The sequence below is a fragment of the Acinonyx jubatus genome, chromosome B3 (assembly GCF_027475565.1).
Source record: "Acinonyx jubatus isolate Ajub_Pintada_27869175 chromosome B3, VMU_Ajub_asm_v1.0, whole genome shotgun sequence".
NCBI lineage: Eukaryota > Metazoa > Chordata > Mammalia > Carnivora > Felidae > Acinonyx > Acinonyx jubatus.
Genome location: NC_069386.1, coordinates 109,667,123 through 109,681,917, shown reverse-complemented (window position 1 = coordinate 109,681,917; position 14,795 = coordinate 109,667,123).

Sequence of the window (14,795 nt, the reverse complement as noted above, 5' to 3'; positions counted from 1 at the left end):
GTTGCTTGACTTGACAGGTGCATTGGGTGGCCTACAAATTTCAAGATGGGGCCTGGAGGGCAGAGAAGTGAAAGAATTAGTGCCTAAGTCCAAGACTAAAGGAAATCCCTTTTTCCTGGTCAATATTCAAACTATTTACATACCAGGATGCTCAGGACAGTGTGAATTATCCTCTGCTATTAGAGATTATTAGGAAATAGGTACCTCAAAAGTTGAAATCATTCACCAATTGCTAGGGGCAGTGAGTTGATCATTCACAGCTGAGAGAGGAAAAAGAAGGAACTTTTATTGAGTGCCAACTATTATCTTATAAACATAAGACGTCGATTTTATGAGATAGATATTAGTTTCCCAATTCTACAGATAAGAAAAATTAAAAAGGTGAAGTAACTTGCCCAAGATCATGTAGCTAGAAGTGGTGAAGCCTAACTTTAACCTCAGTTCTGACATCCAAGTCCCTGTTCTTTTCACAAAGCAAAACATTACACTCTTTGTTAATTCTCATTGCAGTCTCACTCAAGTTAGAAAATTCTATGCTTCCTTGTATTTATGCCTTGAATACTCCTTTGCTCTAGGTGACCTCTTCATTTAGCACCTCCACTGAATTAGTTGAAGTGATTAACCCTCATTGTGGTAAAAAAACTACTCTCAAAATCTCTATGGCACAACACAATAAATATATTTCTCACTCATATCATAGTTGAATACAGTTGGGCAATTCTCCTCCAACCAGTGACCCAGGGATCCAAAGTTCTTCCAGATTGAGACACTGTAACCTTAAATATATAGCTTCCAATGTTACCATCGAAAAGGAAGAGGGTGGGGACAATTGCAAGTGGTGTTTTATGGCTAGGCTTGGAAGTGTTATACATCATCCCATTTGTCAGAACACAGTCACATAGCCTCAACCTAAATGCAGAGAAGAATGGAAAATGTAGTCTTCCTATGTGTCCAGGAAAAAGAAACAGGATTGGTAAAAAGCATTAGCTGATTTCTGACACACTCACTGTATCAATCAGGGTTCTTACAGGAAACAGATGGCACACTCAACTGGAATTTTGAATTTAATGAAGGTACTATTCACAGAGGTGAATGGGGTTAAGGGAGTCTGTATGGGTTTTGAAGTATCCTGTAACTAGCAAAAACAGGAAGCCTTATACCACCCCTAGTCCAAGGGCAAGGAGAGAAAAACATGTTATTAGAGCCCATTAAGAGCTGGAGCCATGGAAGAAGGGCTTCCTGACAGAAGCTATAGTTGTAGAGAAATGAAACCACTGCCAGAATTGCAATGCCTAAGCAGGACGGAAATGGAGGAAGAAATACCCTGACCCTGTCTTCTTCCACCCTCACATCTCCTGCCAGTGCCTTTCTATGGCTAAAGCCAACTGGAAGCCAGGGGGAAGAAAGCCTGGGTAATGCCATCCACAGAGGTCAGCCTCCCAGGGCACAGGGAATGACAGACAACGGATCTTGAGGATAGAGATTCAAAAGAATAATCAACTCACTGCGCATTCCCTCTGAATGCCTCCCTCCCCTGGGAAGAATCACTCTCCCTTAGATCCTTCCCTCTGTGCTCTGCCTCCTCCAGTTCTGCCTATTCAGATTCACTTCCCTCAGCTAGGCACCCTGCATCACATGCCCTTCACCCTCTCCTGCCTCTGCCAAATCTTCATAAATGGGGTGGGGGAGAACATAGAATTACCAACAATCCTTAGTTTTTCCCAATAGGACATGAAGAGAGAAGAGAGGAACAGCCAGGGCTGAGAGAGCCCCTGTTCTGAGAGATCTTACACTCCAGACCGTGAATGACTCAGTCCTTTACTCCTTCCTGTTTCTTTCTGCTCCCTCCCCCAGCACACCCTGTCCTCCACCTTCAGTAACCAGCCCTGGACCTGCATCAGACCTGGCTCGGTGCTGATTGCGATTAACTGTGCAGGTATGTTCACAGCAATTCAGTGCTCTTGCCGGGCTAGGAGAAGCAGCTGTGGTAATTACAGTGGATTTCTGGAATGGAAACTAATGGTGCAGGTTCACATCTAAAATGCTTTTGATACTCTTCATCATTAAAAGGCCATTAAAGGTACAACACATATATTACTGGACATCAAATCTACATTGATGTAAAAAGAAATTAGGCTGATAATTGTTCCTAAGACCATTATCTCGAGTGAGTGAGGGCACGTGGTACCCCGTGCCATTCTACAGAAGGGCTTCCACTGACCCTGATCAGTTCAGTTTAGACAACACTGATTAAGCATGTCTATGTGCCATCCTAACCAGATGTCTCCGTCTGTGACTGCACTGATTTAGACTGTGACTTTCAAGGACTTGCACTCTGTTTTATAGGCTGAGTGCAAGGAAAACCCTTGCAGGCCTTGAAAGACCACAAAAGTTTGAAGCAAAAGCAATAAAAGAGACTGCATGAGTCTGTGACCCCAGCAAGAGAGGGAGACCACGATGTGTAAAATGATAAGACAGGGATGGCAGAACCACCTAACAGAGTGCTTTGTGTGTAATACGTATTCAATCAAAATCAGTTTAATTATGAAATTAATAAATGACCCAAAGGGATCTCTTTATAGCCTTCATGTAAGGATAGGGATTAGGCCATTCTTACTGGCTTAGATCCTAACTATCTCCCCCAAACCACCACCAGAGAGTCTCATCCAGAAGACTTACCATAGGCCAGGCTCTCCTCACTTAACCCTGTGCGTCTACATTCCCATCACCTGGTGGGGCCCAGTAGATCCAGCTGCCACCCCCTTGTATCACCGTCACTGCACCCCTCGCCCGGCTCCTCATTATCACTCCCCTTGTCACTTAGGTTGTGAGTTAGGTGACAACACCACAGTCTTATTTCCAGATCCTCCGAGATGTTAAAGAGGATGAACGAAGAGGGAGAGGGAGCTCTGAGATTAATGGGCCACTGACCTGTCCCCAGAGAACACTGAGGCTGGAAGGCAGTGCAGAAGTAAACAGTGACACAGAGAGAGCACCTCACAGAGGAGACAGAGAATTAAATACATGCCACATGGCTTATCAGCTCTCCATACCAGATCTCCATACCAGATCCAGTCACTGCCAGAAAAAAACAGATAAATAGGTAAAAAGACTGTCACCAGTACAGGTTTGAGCTGGAACCAGCACGAGGTCTCTTGAAGCCCCTCAGCCTCAGAAGCAGAGACAAAGATATGACCGAAGCCCATGGAGAAGGTGATGTTTGCAAGCCCAGAAGAGACCAGGGACAGGGCGGTCATTCCTGAAGTGCAGGCCTCCCTTGTATCTGGGGCCACGTTCAGAATATACCACCGGGTTGAAAGTCCACCATGGGAGGGCTGGTTAAATAAATGATGGTACAGCTATAAATTATTGTAGTATCTGTATATACTGATACGGAGAGGTCACCAGTAGCAGGGGTATAAAATAAAAGGGAATAAAGGTAGTATAATATGCAGCCATTTGTGTAAAAAATGGGTGAAAATAACATAACTTTATATGTTTGCTTATATATGCATATTTCCCCCAAAGGATATGTAAGAAACCAGTGACATTGATGAACCACAGGAAAAGGAAGGGAGTGGCTGGAGGTCTGAGGTAGGAGTGATATTCTCATTTCCATATCTTTAAAAGTTTGAATGTAACTATGATTTATTCAGAATATAAAATAAAGTAAAATCATTTCTAAATGAATAGGGAACTGTCATTTATTGAAAATGTTTCAGGAACTTTGCATATATTATCTAATTTACTTCTCTCAATTTTATTGAGTCCTACTTTTTATTTTTATATAATTTTTTTAAACTTACAAAAGTAATACACACTCAACGCAGAAAATCTGAGAAACTCACACACCTAGGGAAAAAAAAAGAAAAACCCAGCTGTAATCCTAACTACCCTCAGAGGTAACTACTGTTAAAATTTTGGCATAAATAGGCTCTTGGTTATATAGTTGTTTTGTTAAAAAAGGAAGCACGGTGTTCATATTGTTTTTTGTAACTTGCTTTTCTCACTTTTCACCACAGCATGAACAGTTTCCCATGTCAACATTATTCTTCTATACAAGATCATTCCAAGTGGATACATGATATTGTTTAATATGGAGGTATAATTTATTTAATAAATTATCTATATTTAAAAATACCATTTAAACATTCTTACATGTTAAGTTGACATGGCTAGCCAACAGCACAGCTGAGATTAGCATTCAGAGTGTGTCTGCCTTCAAAATTGGAGTTCTTTCCACCACTCGACACTGCCTGGATCTGCTTACTGGATCACAGATTTTCGTGATTTGGTTGTAGGGGAATATTATAAGGACCGTGCTCCATCAGGAAGATGTTTGGACTGAACACAACAGATTCCTAGAGGTAGGGAAAGTAAAATGAGATGTTGCCAGAGCTGTGCACACCTCCCTCTCAGAGATGAAGAAGTCACCTTCATCTTGGGGAAGCTGTTTGTGCTGAGCTGTCTGTTGGCAACTCAGCATAACCACTGCCCTACCCTAAATCCTCCTCTGCATTGTGGGAGAGAAATCTGGAACTACACTTCTGGGGATCTTCCTTCCTATATGGTTCTGGGTTATATTCTGTCAATGAGAAGCACTTATGTAAGATTTAAGGCAGAAGAGAAGTAATTTTTCTCTGGTGGCAACTGGGGCCAAATATATAAGCAGATGGCAGAACCCAGGTCTGCAGTGATTTCTGGGCAAGCTTCTGCAAATCACCTGGTTTGGTAGCACAAGCAGTTGTGACTGCAGTGGCTTCCCTGACCTTCACTTCTCCAGCCCATCTAATGCTCGTGGAGGCCTCTAATTCCCTGTATTAAACCCTTCCTACTTGGAACACCAACAGTGGATTCTGTCTCCTGACCACGCATTAAGCAAGACTTTAGGTGAAAGATGTGGTCCTTCAGGAGGTCAGGAAGATTTTTTTCCCACAATTCCCCCATCCCGCCTCCTGCCAAAGACTTAAAAAGCTACTGTACTTGTGTGATTTCTCCATTTGGTCACTTTTTGAAGATATTAAAAGAGCATTAACGAACATTAAAAGAGCAGATGTGTCAGGCATCTGGATAGAGCCACAGACCAGAGGTACACATATGGCCTAGTGGGAAGGGCAGGCAGAACAACCAACAACACAAGTCAGTGAACTGAATCTCTTCTGTGTCCTCTCGGAAGAATGTGGTATCCAGATGTCATTTCTCTCAGGAAGCCTCCCTACCTTTTCTTTTTTTCAAGTTTATTTATTTATTTTAAGAGTGTGTGTGCCTGTGAGACCATGAGCAAGGGAGGGGCAGAGAGAGGCAGAGACAGAATCCCAAGGAGCCTCCACGCTGTCAGCACAGAGCCTGACACAGGGCTCGATCCCTCAAACCGTGAAAGCATGACGTGAACTGAGATCAAGAGTCAGACGCTTAACTGACTGACCCACACAGGTACCCACATCCCTATCTTTGTAAGCAGAATTAAGTGTATCCTCCATAGTGTTACCAAGGTAACTTGTACACACATATCTCCTCTAGGGTAGGTCTTAGATATAAAAACCAATTATAGCAATGTGCTCTCCCCCACCAGACTTTTTCCCTTGAAATAAAGTGTCATCTACTTATCAACCTACCCTTCTAGGTAGCTGTATATAGACTCACTTAATAAAAGTTTGCTGAGTGAATAAATGAATGAATAACTCTCTGTCTCCAACAGCTCTGTTTTAGCAGCCAATTCAGGATTATATGCTGTTTTACCTCAAAATGGGAATGCTGTGCCCTGTGTATATCCTGAATTATAAATGGTGTTGAGCACATTAATTTCTTTAATGTTTGACCAATGAACCCTTGCTAGAGTCATGAAGTGTCTCATACGTCTCTTTTTTTTAATATAAAACTGTTAACGTAATTATCATAATTATTTAAGAACCGTGCATGCATAAAGATAAGAATTGAAGGGAATAGATAAAAATTGAAATTGCTTATTATATAAGGATTTTTATATTACACTGAACTTGTTCTTTACTTGTGATTTCTGTTAATGTTAAACTATTTAGCAACATGGCTCTTTAAGGGGCACCTGTCTGGCTCAGTCAGTGGAGCATGTGACTCTTGATTTCAGGGTCATGAGTTCAAGCCACATGTTGGGCATGGGACCTACTTAATTAAAAGAAAAAAATGGTACTAACAATGGTGGTCTCAGCTGTGCTCAGTTTCCTCATCTGTAATATGGGGGTGATGGATGAGACTCCTCTTTCTTTGCACTCCACACATCCAATATATCACCAAATCCTGTTAGCTCTGCCTTCAAAACAGTCCCCCCCAAATGATGAGTTTTCTTCCACTATGACCACTTTGGCCTGAGCCGCCATCATCTCTCACTCAGAAGATAATAAGAATGATAACAGTAACTCAAGCACAGAAGCAACATTTGCTTTGTGCTATTACAAATGTTTTTAACTCATTTAATCCTCAAAACAGCCCTGTGTTCTAAGAATTTCACATTTAATAACCCATTTAATCCTTACAAAAAACCCTATGAGGTAGGTACCATTATTATCCCCATTCTACAGATGAGACTGAGACACAGAGAGATTACACAGTTTGCCCAAGGTCATGCAGCTAGTAGGTGGCATAGCTGGGATTTGAACGCAGGCAGTCTGGCTCCAGAGACCCTGCTCTTACTACCTAAGCTTTTCACTTCTAAGATCACCATATGTCCTAACTGGTCTCATTGCTTCTGTCTCTATCCCCAACTACAGGCTATTCTCAAGGCAGCTACCTGAGTAATTGCTTTTATTACATAAATGAGATCGTGTCATCTCACTGCTCAAAACCCTTCAAAAGCTTTCCGTTTCATTTAGGCTAAGTCCTTATGCTGGTCTGCAAGGTCCTGCACCATCCAGTCTTCCATGACCTCTTTTCAGCTCTTTCTCTTCCATTCTCTTTTCCAGTCACACTAGCTGCCCTGCTATTCTTTGAACAGTCCAGGCATGCTCCTGCCTCAGAGGTTTTGCATTTGCTGTTCCCTCTGCAGGGAATGCTCTTCCCTAGTCAGCTGCATTCCTCACTCCCTTGTCTCCTTCAAATGAGGCCTCCACCAACCCCCTCTAATTTAAAATGATAACCTTCCACCTCCCACTTCACACCCCTCCTCTGCTTCTCTCCTTCATCTCCATCATAATTCTTAACATTTGGAATACTGTAAGTTTCATGTATTTATTTATTGCCTGTCTCCCTCCTTAATAATAAGCCCCAGGACGGTAGAAATCTTGTCTTCTGCCCTATCTCTAAGGCTTAGCATAATGTCTGGAAAGTAGTATATATTCAATAAATATTTGTCCAGTGCATAGTTTCCAAGGTCCTTCCAACTACCGCCATGCTCCTGGTAACATCACATTTAAATAAACCAGTGAGCATGGCTTTGCTGCTCACTGGACATACACGCTGGCAGAAGGAATTGCCAACTATAGTATTTGTATGGGAAGAAGGGGGATGAGGAAAGGGGAGGATAGGGAAGGCAGAGTGAGGTGTGACAAGCTCTGGGCCAGGAAGCACAGCCAGCTTCAACTAGAACTACTAAGATCTGCCTTATTAATACTTGGTCCTGCATTATTAATCATATCTGTCTATTAAGAATGCATTTTAAGAATGAAGAAAAAAAAGCCAGTTGTTCCGTTAAAGCTTATTACTTTGTGTTGCTGGCTGTTTCCAGCCTGTAGCCCAGGCTAATTTTCCTGGGCTACATGGCATAGCCTAAATCTGTGCATTGCAGCAGTACTGGGTTCTAAGACACCTCTAGAAAGTAAGGTCAACTCCAGGGTAACTGATAAAGTCTCACAGTTTTCTTAAGAATTGGTTTTATGTCATGACTCGGAGGGAACTGTCTTAGGATATATGTTGCAAGAGCTCCAAAAGGACTTGGAAATCTTGGGCCCAGGAAACCATGAGGATCGGAGTAAGGGGCTAAAGAAGTAAAAGAATTGGGGAAAAGCCACCAGAAAAGAACAGTCTTGGGACAAAGCAATCAACCAGCTGAGCAGACATCTTTTTAGGGGGGATTTTGAGGTATCCATTGGAAATGTAAAGTTTCTTGGTCCAAGAAGCATGAAGCATGATGGACTTTGGAGGGCAGAGTCCTCCTGGTCCCTGGACAACTCCTGCCAGTTTTGAAATCTCCTTGGAAAAAATCAAAGCATCAACCTTTGGGGCTCAGAGACCCTTCTTCTCTAGCAGGCCACGAGGCAAGCTGATCCAGCAATTCAGCTGCTTCTATTCTCTGCCAGCTCACCTAGGCAGATGCCCAAACAGGGGAAGCTATGAAAGGCCTACTCTGTTGGCCGGTTGCTCCTCACTATCTCTTCCTTAATTTTCAGGTCTTTTTACCCCTTTCCTTGTTCTGCCACTTGCTGGGTATATGACTTTAACAAATTGCTTGCATTCTCTGAGCTCTAGCTTCCTCATCTATATAATGAAGTAGATTAATACCTGCCTAGCTCATGGGATTATTGTATGGATCAAATGAGATGTGTGTAAAGCCTACAGTAGTGGTAGGAATAAGATAAAAGGCTGTTTGATAGAAATGACCTTAGGGGCTTCCTGGAGGCTCACAGCCCTAGGCCACAAGCAGGCCACTTTGAATTAGGGCTGAATACACTACAGGAGAAATGCTTGGTGGTATCATCATCCGATTCCCCACCTCGTTCCCTCCTCTACCATGTATACACCATGCACTGCCTTGCACCGACCCATCTCACATTCTTTCCTCTCCGGCCCATTTCCCTATGAAAGCAGCTGAAGATGAAGATGTTATGGCCCCTTTGAGCTCCTCTAACTGCCAAGCTCATAAGCACTCAGCACCATGCTGTCAAATGAGGCAGTGGGGATGCATAATGTTTAAGTTCTGGTTATATTAATAAGGAGATATGGCCAAGTGATAAATAAGCCAACTCAAGAAAAAAAATAATTTGGGGAGAATAATAGGTGAAAATGAAGACAAGACAGAGGTGGAGAAGAAAGGAAGAGTGGAATAGGGAGGTGGGAGGGGTGCTTCAGTGGGAGCCTGCAAGCACAGTGGAAAGAGCACAGGCCTAGCAGTCAGATCCAGGTTTGAATTCTGCCTCAGACACATCAGCTATGTGACCTTAAAAGGGTTGCTTAAACTCAGTTTCCTCATCCAGAAAAATGGGACCAACAAGAATATATCTTCACTAAATTGATGTGAGAATTACGTGCTGTAAAGAGCCCAGAACAGTTCCAGGAAGACAGCAGCTGTTCAGCAAATGTTATTCTCCTCTCTATGCTCTGAATTCCCACAGCCACACAGCCAAGCCCTGAAGGGGTGTCCTGGCCATAGCCCAGACTCTTAACGTCCTCCTCCTCTTGGGGCAAAGAAAGGAGATAAGCCTCTGTACAGTTAGGCAGATAGGAAGGTCAGGAGGCAATGGTCAGAGCCAATGCAGCTCAATCATTCAATTAAACTACAGTGAGCACTTTCGTGCCCTTGGTATACAAAGATACAAAGAGGCTGAGAGGAAGAGACAGACACATAACCATAATAGCTATGCAAGGAGTAAGGACTTTACCTATGATATCTGTGTATCTTGATTTCAAAGAGTCTGCTTTATTGTCCCTATCCTCTAATTTGATTTGGGGTTTTGAAAAAAAAAGTCCTCACGATTTCATCAGAGGTCTCAGCAAAGTGCTTTGAGAGTGCAGAGAACAATGAGCCCCGCTTCAGGGAGTCAGAAGGGAGCATTTGAACAACAATGGTGAGAGCCAATGTTTATTAGTACCTACTGAGCACTAACATGTCAGGCACCAAGTGCTTTACACATATTAACTCATTCAATCCTCCCAACAGCCTTCCGAGGAAAATATTATTTATATTTCGCAAGGATAAGGTCACCGTTTGGAAGTGGCAGAGCCAGGATTTGAAGCCAGAGGGTCTTATTCTAGATTCCACATTCTTAATGTCTACGCCAAACTGCCTCTGTAAATCTTGAAGAATAAATACGGCCATCCTAAGATCCAAGGCCAGTTTTCCCCCTACTGGAACTACACCCAGATCAACAGAGATCGAATCTTTCATTTACTCACGCCATGTTCATTTAGTGCCTCTCCACATAAGGCCATCTAAGACTCAGAACTGTGGGTGGGAACTGTAGGGAGAGCAGCAGCCCACAGGCCTTTTTCCACCCACAAGCTCTGTTTTGATGTAATTCTCCTTGGCTCCAGAGCCTAGAGAGTGGGATATTGGGAGTTGGGACAGTCACCTGGCTTCTTTCCCACCTCTGTTCCTGGTGGGCAGGAATGGTGGGACCTGAGAAGTTAGATATAAAGAAGGGCTCAGAGGTTTGGATCTTTCAAGGCAAGGTATTTTTCCCCCTCTGCTTCAAGAATGGAATAATCCTCCAAATGCACTCTTACATGAACCATATTGCTGTGGAATTGCTGTGAAAGAAGTGGGGCTGGGGGATTTGCAGCCTCACTCATTCAACATTCTCTATATCCTCTCCCATTTTCTCAGGTGGCTCCCACAGCTTCTCCATGGGATGTAGTTTGAATCTCCTGTCCCAGGTAGAAACTGAGAGATGGTGTCCCTCCTCAACTCTGCTTGTTGTTGAGGACTGGAAGTATCTGTAGCAGGCAAGAGAGGTCAGGAAGCAAGGGAGTTATCGATAACTGCCATCATTTGGAGGTTTAAAGAGCATTGACATGACTCTCTGCCCAAATATGTGCTCTGAGTTGCCCAGAAGAGAGGAGAGATGTAGGCTATGGGGTGGGATGAAGGAGAGAGGGGTCACAAAGGGTGGGCCAAGTGTGGGGTGTGGGGACATGGGAGATGTGAGTGGAGCAGATGATGGCCACTTTCTCCTTGTGGTAAATACAAGATAGGCCAAGGTTGACTAGAGATAGAATTAAATCAGAGAAAGTCAGAGTAAATGAAGCCTTCACACCTAGTTTTATCCCAGATGGTTAAGGACACCACCATTAAATTCTGCTCACTAGGGCAATCTTCACAAGGGCAGGGGAACAGTGCACTTTGGACCTTTTCTGGTTCTGTCTACTCCTCTACAGAATGGGGGTCCAGCCCTACTTTATAGGTAACACATCATGCTGCCCAGGTATTATTTCATGCCAGTATCCATTCCCCATAGCAAAGCACAAAATATTGAAGAAATATTACAGGCTAGTGAAGACACAGAGTTTGGGAGTCAGACCTGAATTTTAATCTTGGCTCTGGTACTTATAATTTGACTTCAGAAATTATTCTTTCAGTTCCCTGCTTTACAAAATGGAAACAACACTAGCTTCTCCCTCATAGGATTCTTGTAAGGAATAAATGAGTTAGTATATATAAAGCATTTAAAACAGTACCTGGTATATATTGGTTATTCAATAAATGATTGTTTTATCATCATCTTCAGAGTTACTTAATTATAGCTCTGGATATCCTAGGAGGTCAAATATCTACTAAGCCTCCTTCCATATCTAAAATAGCTAGGCTCAATACCTCATTTGCCAGATTAAGGCCAGTTCAATACTGCACTTTTTTTTTTTTTTAAATGCAATAAAGACTTAGGTCTTAGTCACATTACAGCCCATTGTAGGTTCATGGGCAGACTGTGGGAAGTGGTTCTGTTCCATGAAGTAATTCAGAAGTCTAGGATTATTCACCTAGGCTTCATCATTGCCTAGAAGTTTGGAGTTCTTCACTAATTTTCTGCATCTAGCCTGGAGGCAAAAGATGAGAGAAAGCTTAGAGGATGATGTAGAATAAGGGTCACAGTTTGGAAGAGCCTTATATTATTTCTGTCTACATTCTACTGGCCGGAGCATAAGTCACTACAAAGTGCAATCAAGCTACGTGCCTAGGAAAAAGATGAGACTGGGGCATTGGGTCAGTCTCTGCCATATCTTTCAATATGTTTTATACTTAATCTAGATACTGATAAAAACATCGTTCATGGAAAATGTTGAACAAAACTAGAGAGAATGGTGTAACAACCCCCCAAGACATATCACTCAGCTTCAAGTTTTCATCTCATGGTCAGTCTTGGTTCATCTACACTTCTACCCAATTCTCCCTTCCTCCCATATTACATGAAAGCAAATTCAAGATATTGCATTATTAAATCCATAATTATTATAGCACAGTACCTTTTCAAGCACTTACTATGTGCTATTCACTGTGCGCGCACTAGGAATACAATGATGAATCAGATGATTTTGGCTGAGTGAGGAGCTTATGGACTAAAGCTTATTGAGGTAAGCTAGACCAAATCACAATGAGAATAGAAAACACAACTCCCTTATTTGGAGGATACGTCCTCCAACATGGACTAAAACAAAAACAAAAACACCGCAATAATTAACCTTATTTTCCCCTGACCTCCCTACCTCACCAATGGGTTTTCATAAGCATCTTCACTTCCTTGAGAAACTGCTCCTCTGAGAGCCATTTCAGCTGAGGAGCTCCATATATTACCGGGCATGAGCTCTCCTGGCAGTAGAGGATTCTGAAAATGGAATGGCTACTGAGAGAGGCTAAGTGAGGCCCTTTCCAGCTCAATCAGTTCCTGGGGCTTCTGCTGAGCAATGACCTCAGGCTTTAACTCTGTCTTTTTTTGGAGGTGAGAAGGAGAAGTGGCCTCCAGGGGTTACGAGGCAGAATGTTAATCAAAAAGAAACTGAGTGTTGACAGCCCTGCTGGCTCCAACTTATGTCTAATCGGAGCTCAGGACACCTTAATGGGTCACTAACCTTACCCCAGATGTCCTGCCACATATCACAGCCTACACACCAGTCATTCGGCATGCCAGACAAAGCCAGGATTAAGATGCCATCTGTACCTTCATCTTCAGCTCTCCCTATCTTGAAGATGGGAGTATGAATTCAAATGCAAATAGGCTTGGAAATTAGACAAACCATCATCAGGTAAAACACACATGCAATATCAAGCTTCATATTAAAATAATGTACCTATATATGTTTTACATATTATACATAAAACATATAAATATATTTATTTATATTTATATATAAATAAATGAAAAGCTCCAACATCAACAGTAATCCGACTGAAGCACACTCAGGGAAATTGTTTCTGCTCAGACGTGTACCTTGTGAAGCACAGAAGGCAAAAAGAATCAAATCTAGAGTTAAATCCTGCATTTGGGGCTGGGTAATTGATAGCTTGGTAGCCACTGATTATACCCTTGCATCTCTGTGTGAGCACAGCTGAGCTGGGAAGGGACACTCTGTTAGGACTCACCTTCCAGTCGATGCAGGCAAGTAGACACCCAAAGGGAGAGTGAGCCCAAGCAGGTATCTCCAGAGCACAGTCAGCTGCCTATCAATTCACAGAATCTTCACTTATCTCACCCACTTTTCTATCTCCTGTTATGGACATGGGTAGAGAGTGAATACAAAGAAGGATGGAATGCTAGTTCCAAAATTATTGGGAGAATGGAGGAGGGGAACAAGGTTAATTGAAGGCCATGGTTAATTATATATTTACCTTACAGTGAGTCTAGACAACTGAGCTTCAAGTAATCAAATACTCTAAGGATAAATGGAGTCTGGCTCTTGACTGTGGAAGGGCAAGATTGTACAGAGGCTAGAGCCTTGAAGAACAGATTTACCAATCAGACAGCTCTGGATTCAAGTCTTGATTCTACTCAACCACCCATTAGCTATTTGCCTTGCAAATAATTTATCTCAGAGCTTGCCAAGCACGGATAGCTTGCAGGTGCACCACAAAATACTGTTGGTTGTACTTTTTTTATGATAAAGTATTTAAGGCAATTTTTGTAGCTATTTAACATTTTATAACAGAAGTTACATTTGAACACTATTTCTATGGCACCTTGTGAGATTTTTTGACTATCGTAATTGTTACCTTATTGCGTACTTTACCACCTAGTACCTAGAGCAGTCTGAGCTGACTACATCACATATACCTTTCCTGATCTTACACTAAATCCTCTCAGATAGTCATATTATTAATACAGATGTACTCAATTTACCTAGCCCCATACAGTTGCTCTAAAAACCCCAAGTTTATCACAGAATGCCAACCAATGATTAGAATTTTGTGTGCCATGATGTGAAAAAGATTGGAAAGCACTGATTTAATCTCTGAATAAAGTTCCTCATATGAAACACAGAAACAGCAGTACATATGTCAAAGGGTATCGTGAGGACGAAATGATTTAAAATATGTAAAGCACTTAGAATTGTGTCTGGAACATTGTAAGTAAGTAAATGCCAGTAATTGTTTTTCCTTATCTGTGAAGATGGGGATAATAATGCCTACGTCGCATGGGTGATGTGAAGATCACGCACATGAGATAAAGCATGTTAAGAACTTAGTACAATGCCTGGTGTACAACAGGTCAGTAAATGTGAACCAGTATTTCACTCTTCAGGGTGGGGAGAGCTGAAGGTGGAAGAAGTCCCTTAGCTAAAGGATAATTAGCTTAAGTATACACAACTTTTTATGTTAGACTGTAACTTCCAGTGCAGTTCCGGTTAGATTGTAAATAAACTGACTTCATTCTCTTTGGGACCTATTACAGTTGTAGAACTATAGAGGCTGCCCAAAACATGACTAGAGATTGATATCACAGAGCTGTTAAGTGTCCTTTACAAAGCAATTTTATGTCTATCATCTTATTTAATTTCCTAAAACAACAGCCATAGGCTACCTCCATGTTAAAGGTGAGAAAACCGAGATCTAGATGATTACATAGCTTGACCAAGATACGAACAGCTTCGTCTCAGAGCTGCAAGTAGAACCCACGTCTATT